This window comes from Erithacus rubecula, assembly GCF_903797595.1.
Source record: "Erithacus rubecula genome assembly, chromosome: Z".
In the NCBI taxonomy this organism is placed as follows: domain Eukaryota; kingdom Metazoa; phylum Chordata; class Aves; order Passeriformes; family Muscicapidae; genus Erithacus; species Erithacus rubecula.
In genome coordinates this window covers 30,421,429-30,430,807 of record NC_136661.1, presented here as the reverse complement: position 1 = coordinate 30,430,807, position 9,379 = coordinate 30,421,429, and the positions used below count along the sequence as shown (strand labels likewise).

At 45.3% G+C, this 9,379-nt stretch overlaps 1 long non-coding RNA gene across 1 annotated transcript; it reads right to left on the bottom strand.

Moving 5' to 3' along the window:
* Window positions 1-363: 363 nt before the first annotated feature.
* Window positions 364-2,613, bottom strand: LOC306814383. Its single transcript, XR_013777161.1, has 3 exons — window positions 2,524-2,613; window positions 2,293-2,428; window positions 364-501 (listed from the first exon to the last, which is right to left on the bottom strand). It is a non-coding gene; the product is annotated as an uncharacterized lncRNA (long non-coding RNA).
* Window positions 2,614-9,379: the final 6,766 nt, after the last annotated feature.

Here is a 9,379-nt window from a genome sequence, read left to right as displayed (position 1 = left end):
AAAAACAGCTGACATCAGTACACAGTCCCATGGGAAATGCTAAAAGCAACACTGGGAAAGTGCTTCTCTTTCATTCCTGTGTATTTTTTTATAACACCAGGACCAAATCCAACTAAGTGAATGATTTCTTGAAAAGTTCAGTGTTTCCAAATCGGTTTTGGTCACACAGCCAGAGAAATGCAAGAGGTTTTCTTTAATTATTTCACAAAAATAAACTTGACTTACTAGGATCAATTCCATTTCTGTAGTCTTAAACAAGAATATTTTTGCTTCCTCTGTTTTTAGTTTCTGCATGGCTTCTGCCAAGGCATCTAATTTTAAATAATTAAACCCATTTGTTTTAATACAGTGCAGCAGTTCCTGCAGTGCTTTGCCTGTTTATTTTTTGTCGGTTTTCCTCAAGTCCTGTGTCATTCCTTGTGGAAACTGGAGCAGACATCCAGCAGATCAGAGGCATGGATGAAACCACTCAGGGAAGGCAAGCAGACAGGCCAAGTGCAGCTGTAACAAAATGATCTTTGATTATTAAATGGATCCTTGCGTAGATGGATAACCAGATGTGTTTGACAGTGGATGTGGAAAGAGTGGGGGCAGTACCTCAGGATTAGAGCAGAAAGTAACACAAGCTTTCTTCCCTGAAACAATTAATGAAATCACTTTCTGGACAGTAAGAGCCTTGCATGTGCAATGTTATATGTTGGGCATGCACAACCAATTTGGGTCAGAATGATGTTTAAACTCTTAAGTGGTACCACTAATCTCCATTAATCTGACTCCAAAGATGAGACATAATGCTCAGTACAAGAGACTAAGAGTTGCTAATGCATGTTCCTCAGCTGGAGCACTAATACAGGACTCCTGCAGAAAGAATAGGATCTTCCAGGCTTGGGTGTGAGGGTTAAAAATAAATATCTATTTATGGATGTCTTCAGAAGGGTTTTCTTCTTGGGTTCATTCTGTCCACTGGTGCCTTTTGCCACTGCAGATGCCAGGATAGCCATAAGATTGTCCTCTCATTTGGATTTTTTTTTTCTCCTCACAAAAATTACCTAGAGTTGTCATTTCTTGTGCAGAGTTCATGATGAGCAGCTGATATTTAAGGAGGATGAGCTAGGGCAGTGAGATTTATTCTCAACCCCACAATCATCTGCCAGAAATGAACCACAGAGGCCAAAGGAATTGTTTGGGTCTGAATCACCCAACTGCATAGAAAATTCCTGAGGAGTGATAGCCAAGCCCAGGTTGGATGGGGCTTGGAGTAATCTGGGATGGTGGAAGGTGTCCCTGCCCATGGCAGGGGGGTGAAACCAGATGAACTCTGAGGCCCTTTCTAATTTAAGCCAATCTATGGTTCTATGCTAGAAAAACAACTTTGAAAATTCTCTTTTTGTTGTTCTCTTTTTGAAAACTCTCTTTTGCACTTTAGTTTCTCTTTTGCTGTGTAGTGTCAGGATAGATCTCAGAAATTTGTAAGGATTCACTACTCTGGCTGAGTAGGATTACTCCATGTATTTTGATTTTTTCTTTACATTTTTTGGGGAAAATGTAGGTTTTGTTAAAAATATTAAAAATTCAGCTTTCTTTAATTCCACAGGTTTTCAAAATAGATTAAGTTTTTGCATTTTCCCTACATTTATTACTGAAATATTTCCCAAAGCAATACATTGAAATTTATCAAAGTCTGGGAAAGAAAAGCGTTTTAAGACAAATTATAATTATCTTCTACAACCGATGTTATTTTTTTAAAAGTTACATATGGTTTACAAAACAGAATTAACATTTGTGTTTCCAGCCTCAGAATTTTCTGCCTGAATAAATTTGAGTAGCTTTAATTTAAGGTAGGGTGCTGTATAATTGTGTTGTCATACCAAAAGTCTTGTTTTATAAATGCCATGAGATCCTTTCCAGAAAGGCACCATCACCAAAGTGCCAAGCTGTAAAACTCAAACAAAAGCTAAGACTTAATCTGTGCCTTGCTAAGACAGAGATGTCTAGAAATTGAGAATAATACTGAAAAACATCTAATTTGTGTTCTGCTTTAAAAAATCCTCTGATTCCAGCAGAGAAACAGAGGGAAGTTTTAACTGGAGAAGTGTCCCCAGATCATGGGCCTGGCACATAACCACAACCACCATGAGTTCCCAGTCTGACCATGGCTTTTCCCATTTTTGTGACAGTTTTGCCTTTGACTTCTTTTCAGAATGATGTCACCTGTCCTCCTGCCTTCTGTTCTCCTCATCTGAACATTGACAGAGTGTTAAGTAAGTTTCATAAAATTGCTGAGATTCTCACTTGTCCCCAAGGGGTCCACCACTTGAGACAGCCATGGTGAAAAATTTCCTAGGATCCATGAATAAACAATCTTGGTATTCCCTGCCTTCCTCAGAGATTTCTAAGCCTGCTGCTGAAATGGCTTGAGTGCTGCAAACTAATTATAAAATTATTTAGTTAATAAAGGCAGGTAGGAAAGTTTCTAATTATCCCTGTGATAAAACTCTCCTGCAGCTGTAGGATTTGTCTTACCCCGCAGCAAGGTGGGACCTCTCTCCTGTAGATGAAGCTGAGTAGAATCAGCTGTGGGGGAGTGGGGAAGGATTTTGGTGCAAACACAATCCAGCTCCCTTAAAACAGGTCACAGAGTCCTGGAATCATGGAATGTCCTGCACTGGAAGGGACCCACAAGCTGCTGGCCCTGCACAGAACATCCCCATGGATCACACCAAGAAATCCAGCCATGTCTGAGGGGACCCTGGTCATCTCAGCTGGCCTCAGCTCTTACCCCAGAAGGACAGTCACAATGTGGGATACTCCAGGATATCCCTGAACACATGGCAATAGATATTTTTGTTTTATCTCACAGACCAGTTGCTTGGTCCAGCTCAATCTCCAGGCTCTGCTGGGAGCTGGGACACCAGTGCACCTGCAGACACCAGTTAAACACACCAGTGTCCAGCCCCCAGGACACCTGGAAAGAATCATAGAACCATAAAATCACAGACTCATGGAATAGTTTGGGTTAGAAGGGGATTTTTAAATGTTATCTTGTCTAACTCCCTGCCATGGGCAGGGGCACCTTCCACTGTCCCAGGCTACTCCAAGCCCTGTTCAACCTGGCCTTGAACACTGCTAGGGATCCAGGGGCAGCCACAGCTGCTCTGGGAAACCTTTGCCAAGGCCTTACCATGCTCACAGAGGAGATTTTTTTCCTAATACCTGATCTAAATCTAGTCTCTTTCAGCTTGAAGCCATCCCCCCTTGTCCTGTCACTGCAGGTTCTTGTAAACAGTCTTGTCCCCTCTTTCCTCTAAGTTCCCTTCAGGTGCTGGAAAGCTGCCATTAGATGACCCTGAAGCTTCTCTTCTCTTCTCCAGGATGAACAATCCCAGTTTCAGCTTCAGCCTTTCCCCACAGCAGAGCTGCTCCATCCCTCTGATCACCTTGGTGCCTCCTCTGCACTGGCTGCAGCAGCTCCACGTCCTTGTGCTGCTGGAGCCCAGGGCTGGAGCAGCTCTGCAGGTGGGGTCTCACCTGAGCACAGGGGCACAGGGGCAGAATCCCCCCTGCCCTGCTGCCCACGCTGGGGGCTCAGCCCAGGGCAGGGGGGCTCAGGCTGGGCAGCTCCAGCTCTCACCCACAGCACCCCCAGCTCCTTCTCCCAGGGCTGCTCCCTCTGCTCATCCCCAGCCTGGATTGATCCTGGGGCTGCCCTGACCCACTGCAGCTCCAGCACATGGCCTGGTTAAACCTCATGAGGTTCCCCTGGGCCATTTCTCCAGCCTGTCCAGGTCCCTCTGGGTGTCATCCCATCCTCCAGGTGTGCCAGCTGCACCTCCCAGCTCGGTGCCATCTGCAATTCACTGAGGGTGCCCCTGATCCCTCTGCCTGTGTCATTAATGAAGATATTCAGTAACACTGATATCCACTGGACCCTTGAGGGACAGCACCTGTCCCTGATGTCCCCCGGGACCCTGAGCCATTGACCACAACCCTCTGGGTGCAGCCATCCTTCCAGTTCCTAATCCATCTAGTAGTTCTCCCATGGAATCCATCAGTCTGCAATTTGGAGGGAAGGATGTTGTGGGACAGCATGTCAAAGGCTTTACAGAGGTCCAGATAAATGATATCTGTAGCTCTTCCCTGAGCCATTGACATAGTTACTTCATCAAAGAAAGCCACTGCATTGAGTCAGACAGGATTTTTCCTTGGCACAGCCCTGCTGTCTCAAATCACCTCCCTGTCCTCCATGTCCCTTAGTACAGCTTCCCAGGCACAGAGGTCAGGTTGACAGTGTGGTAATTCCCAGGGGGCACTGTCTCCCCTTTTTAAAGATGGGCACTATTTTTCCCTTTTTCCTGCCACCCAGGACTTTCCAGACACCCCAGGATGGGAGAAGCATCCCTGTGGGAATCAACAAGATATGTGACAGGCCAAAAGCACACCCTAGAAGGGCTCAAGTAACACACAACTCCTTGTTGAAGACAGCTATCTAAATTTTAGGTGGCCCCATCAGTGGGGTCCTGTTGTTTAAATGGGAACACTTCCACTGGCTCCAGCACAGCCAGGACTTCACATCACAACTGGTTCCTGCTGGCTATGAAGATGAAGTGAGCACAGGTGTTGCTAATGTGAAATCACGCTAAGAATTTCTTCCACACTTACCCCAGGGAGTTTTGCTTTACCCTTGCATTTCCTATTGGGAATATAATTTCTTTTTTTTCTACTTCTGTGGAAGACAGTGGTGACCTCGCCAGCTGAGGTCAGGCTACCTGGGTTTGACATATGTTAAATGACAGTGTGTCAAAGCACAAAAAAAAAAAAAACTTGGCTGAAGTTTTACACAGAGTTTTACAAGGTAGTAACACAGACTATAAGCTGGTGCATTTAGGCGCCTGGGTGGGGAAATGTATGAAAAATGCATGAGAGGTTTGTGTAAGAAATGCAGTTCACTGGTGTTTCATATTCATTATTCTTTTTTTTTTTTTTTTCAATGAAATTATCCTAAGGAATTTTTTTTTTTTGAGCTGAAGAGAAAGCACGTGCTCAGTAAGTGAGTTCAGCCACAGATTTCAGGGCCCTTAAGTACTCATTGACACAAGAGGCGACGACAGCTCTGCAGGAACCTTTATGGGTCTCTCAGGGTTGTTGGTTTTTTAAGCCTGTGTATTATGGATTTCCACAACAGGTGTTAACAGCTCAAGGCATCTTAATGCCTGCTGGATTAAATAATGCACGTTTTTAAAATTGCATGAAGTCTCTCCCACTGGGGAAATACTATCCTTTCCGCCTTTACTTTTTAAACGAAAATAAAACACGTATTACAAAAATTGCCAAAGAAGTGGCTAAAATCCACACCCTAAGAAACTCAGAAGCTGGAATTCTGTGTTTAGCTCACTCTGCCTTTACCCAGGTGGTGATGCTCCTGGGGCAGCTCAGAGTATAGAGTGAGTAGGTATGGCCACATGAATGGCCAGGAAAGGTCAGTAGGGGTTACAGAGAATGGAACAGTGGGATAAAATCACTGCTTAAACCCCTTAAATAGGGAGGTCTTTCATGCCCTTGCACCAACTCAGTCAGCATAAACCCACTGAAAGTCTGAGCCAGAGCTTTGCTGGAAGGAAAACACGAGTGAATGAACCCATGGTTGGGAGTGGGGAGATACTGGCATCTCCTGGAGGGCTCATCCAGCCCCAGTGAGGGACAGACAGAGGACACAGCACATCCCACATGAGCACAGCTGCTCTTGGGAGATCCCCTGGGGCTCTGAACCCTCCACTCAGGCAGAAAAACCCGCTCTGATGCCCCTGTGACCCAATGGGACACAGCCAGTGCAGAGGGTACAGATCATGCCATGCTCAGCACGGACAAGAGCAGAGCCTGTTATTTTCTCTCCTAGGAAATAACACTCTCCTTGGACACCAGTTTGGGGCAGCTCTTCTGCAGAAGGTGGGGAATGCTTTTTTAAGAGTTTGGCTGCCATTTGAGCATTAATCCTGGGTCTGAGAGCGTTTATTAATGCCCTGTTGAAGTTAACAGCGAGTCACTGCTGCCCTCCCGCTTTTCTGATATGCAAACAGTGGTGATTAAGCACCAGATTAAACATCTTCATGAATATTTAAAAGGCTGTTTTTGAAAGTTTCCTGTCCTTTTACACTAATAGCCCCATTAAAACCTGTTTACAAGCCAGTCATGAGAGTAACTGTGTGCACTTAAAACACTGCAGAGTTCCCCAAGAGGAGTGCTTTAACCATGTGAGAATGGCAGCTGATCAATAGGGATCTTAAAGTAAGACTGTCTGCCTAAACCCAATGGAAACAATCCTTGCAATGCAGAGAGAAAGAGCTGGCAAGTGCCCAACTGGTTAATTAGGGAGGTAAAACGGTAATAATAACAACCTTAATATTTGCTTTAAGGTCCAGATGTCCAAGGCCAGGGTGTCTGGCTGCCACAGCACTTCTCAGAAGCTGCCTTAAAGATGTTGATGGCAGCCAGGAAAAGGCCATGGAATGTTTTAAGCAAACTTAGCAGCTTGCTGTTTCCTGGATCTTCTTATCTTTTACACATCAGACTCTGCACACAGGGATGCAGATAATGTATGACAGCTGTTAGTCACAGGTTCACAAAATGGTTTGGGCAGCAAGGGAACTTCAAGACCATCATGTTTCAACCCCCTGCCATGGGCAGGAATGCCTTCCACTGTCCCAGGCTGCTCCAAGTCCCATCCAGCCTGGCCTTGGGCACTGCCAGGGATGCAGGGGCAGCCACAGCTGCTCTGGGCACCCTGTGCCAGGGCCTGCCCACCCTGCCAGCCAGCAATTCCTCCCCAATATCCCATCCATCCCTCAGAGCTGTCTCCAACGTGGTCCTGAATATTTCCAGAGAAGGGGAAACCACCACCTCTCTGGTAAACCTCTGCCTCTGCCTCACCTCCCTCAGTGCAAAACTTCTCTTTCTAATGTCTTGTCTGAATATTTTCTCTTTTTGTCTAAAACCATTCTCCATCATCCTACCACTACATGCTCTTGTCAAAGGTTCCTCTGGGTTTTCCTGGAGCCCCTTCAGGTCCTGGCAGGGGCTCTGAGCTCTCCCTGGAGCCTTCTCTGTGCAGGTGAGCACCCCCAGCTCTGCCAGCCTGTCAAAAATGGATGCAATTTGCTTGTTATATTGATGTACAACAGAATAAATAAATGTTACCTGGTGTATACCCATAACAGAAGAGATGGGCATATTCAATTAGTGCTGTAAGGCCAAAATTTAAATCTAGCCCTCCTACATGTACCTGGACAGCTCTTGATCCACTCCCAGTTACTCATCATTCATCCACCACACTCCATTAATCACTGTACCATATCACCACCACTTCACTGCCTTATTCTGAGCCCAGATCCCATGAAGCAGAAGGTGTCTGAGACCAGGACAGGATGTAGGTGTTTAAATGCTGTTAAAAAGCCGAGTTTTTGTGTCTGCTTTGTGCTACTGAGAACACTGGAAAGAAATCTATTGACATCAGTGGGTTTTGGATTAGGCTCCCGCCGTGTTATTAAGTGAATTATTCATTATTAATAATAACATAACAGAAATCACATGTTGCCTTATTCAACCATTCAATTTTGCCTTATGTGGGGGTTTTTGAAAATGCAGTCACCGAGTTTAAATACAAGTGTGGATTGATTGTTTAGCCTCCCCTCTCATTGCCAAGGAGAGAGTATGCTTACATATGGGTGTCCAGTTTTAAATGAATATTGATTGACTGAAATTCATGCCGTCTGCTTCAGTTTAACTGTTTGGCAAAACTAGAGATGTCAATAAAACTGGATTGAATTTTGAACGGTATTAAAACTTTCTGGAGCCAAGGTAATCATGATGGAAAAAAGTAATAAAGGGCTGGAGACCTTACAAGTGTGAGGTTTTTCCTATTGCTGTGAAGCCCTCTGGGGCTAAAGGTGTTTAGTTCCAATGCTGAAAGACCAGCAGGGTTGCTAATGGCCTTTCAGTTCCTTTGGCAGCAGAAAATATAAATAGTCAAAGTAGATGCTCTAAGTCCTCCCTTCCCAAAACTCAGCCAAACATTTACAGTGTTGCTTTAGTTAATGAGGTTTGGGGAACTGACACCCCTTTGAGCGAGAGGAGGCTGACTGCAGGTCCAGGAGACTCTGAGCTTGTCCCTGTGGGACTGGACTCACCTGTCCTTCCTCCCTGAGGGGACATCTATCTGCCTTACCTGCAGCAGAAATGGAACTTGGCAGAGTGGGGAACACAGAGCTTGGGGATGGTGGGTTTGGTGTGTAAGGGTGTCATATATTATCTGGGGTTTGTTTCCTGAGACAGGAATTAATGGGTTAAAGCACAGTATGTGGTCCATGCACCTCAATTCTCTCTGCATCCCAGTGCCCCAGTAACTTTTATTGCACTTTCTGCTTATTTATAATCACTGTTAATTAGTTGCCCACTTGTTAGCACACTTAATGTGACTGCAGTGGGGTGGAATTAAGGCACTGATCATCCAAAATTATTGTCATATTTCTGAAAACTATCTTGAGGATTTGTCCTATGAGTTAATACATATCCCCCAAATTTGTTCATGGGCAGGTCTGGTTACTCAATCCAGCTCCAGAGTTGCTTCCTTAAGCCTGCATTGATGAATTGTGTACACTTACTTTTGTCCTGGGAAGAAGCTGGTAGAAGAAGTAGGAATAATTTTGAACTGAAAGGAAGTAGGTTCAGAATGGGCATTGGGAAGGAATTGCTGGCTGGGAGGGTGGGCAGGCCCTGGCACAGGGTGCCCAGAGCAGCTGTGGCTGCCCCTGCATCCCTGGCAGTGCCCAAGGCCAGGCTGGATGGGAATTGGAGCAATTTGGGACAGTGGAAGGTGCCCATGTCAGGGGATGGCACTGGATGATTATGAAGGTCCCATCCAACCCAAAACATTCTATGATTCTATGAATTCACAAAGAGAGACAAAGCCACTCCCATGGTTCACAAACAACCACGAGTAGCAGTTGATAGCAAAGAAAGGAATTGAATTGAGCTGTCCTACAGGTCTGGTGTGCACCCCAAGCCTGGCCAGGGACTCCAACCATTCACCCCATCTTGGGGCTGGAACTGGGAGAGACATCAACCAGCAAGGTCAGTCCCCAAAGGAGAACACAGTGCTGTGTGAAAAGCAGCTGGGCTGCAGATGGCTTGTAGGCACCTCTTCAAAAACACCCCTCATGTCCTCTCTGCAGATTTTTGGGGTTTTTTTTCCTGAAAATTGGACTGTGGTTTCATAACATTAACACCAGGAAAGCTAGTCCATGATATCCTCATGTTTCTACTCCTGCAAAACTGGTGTCTGTGTTTTTTATCTACCAATTAACTAACAATCATGAGTGAAAGAGAT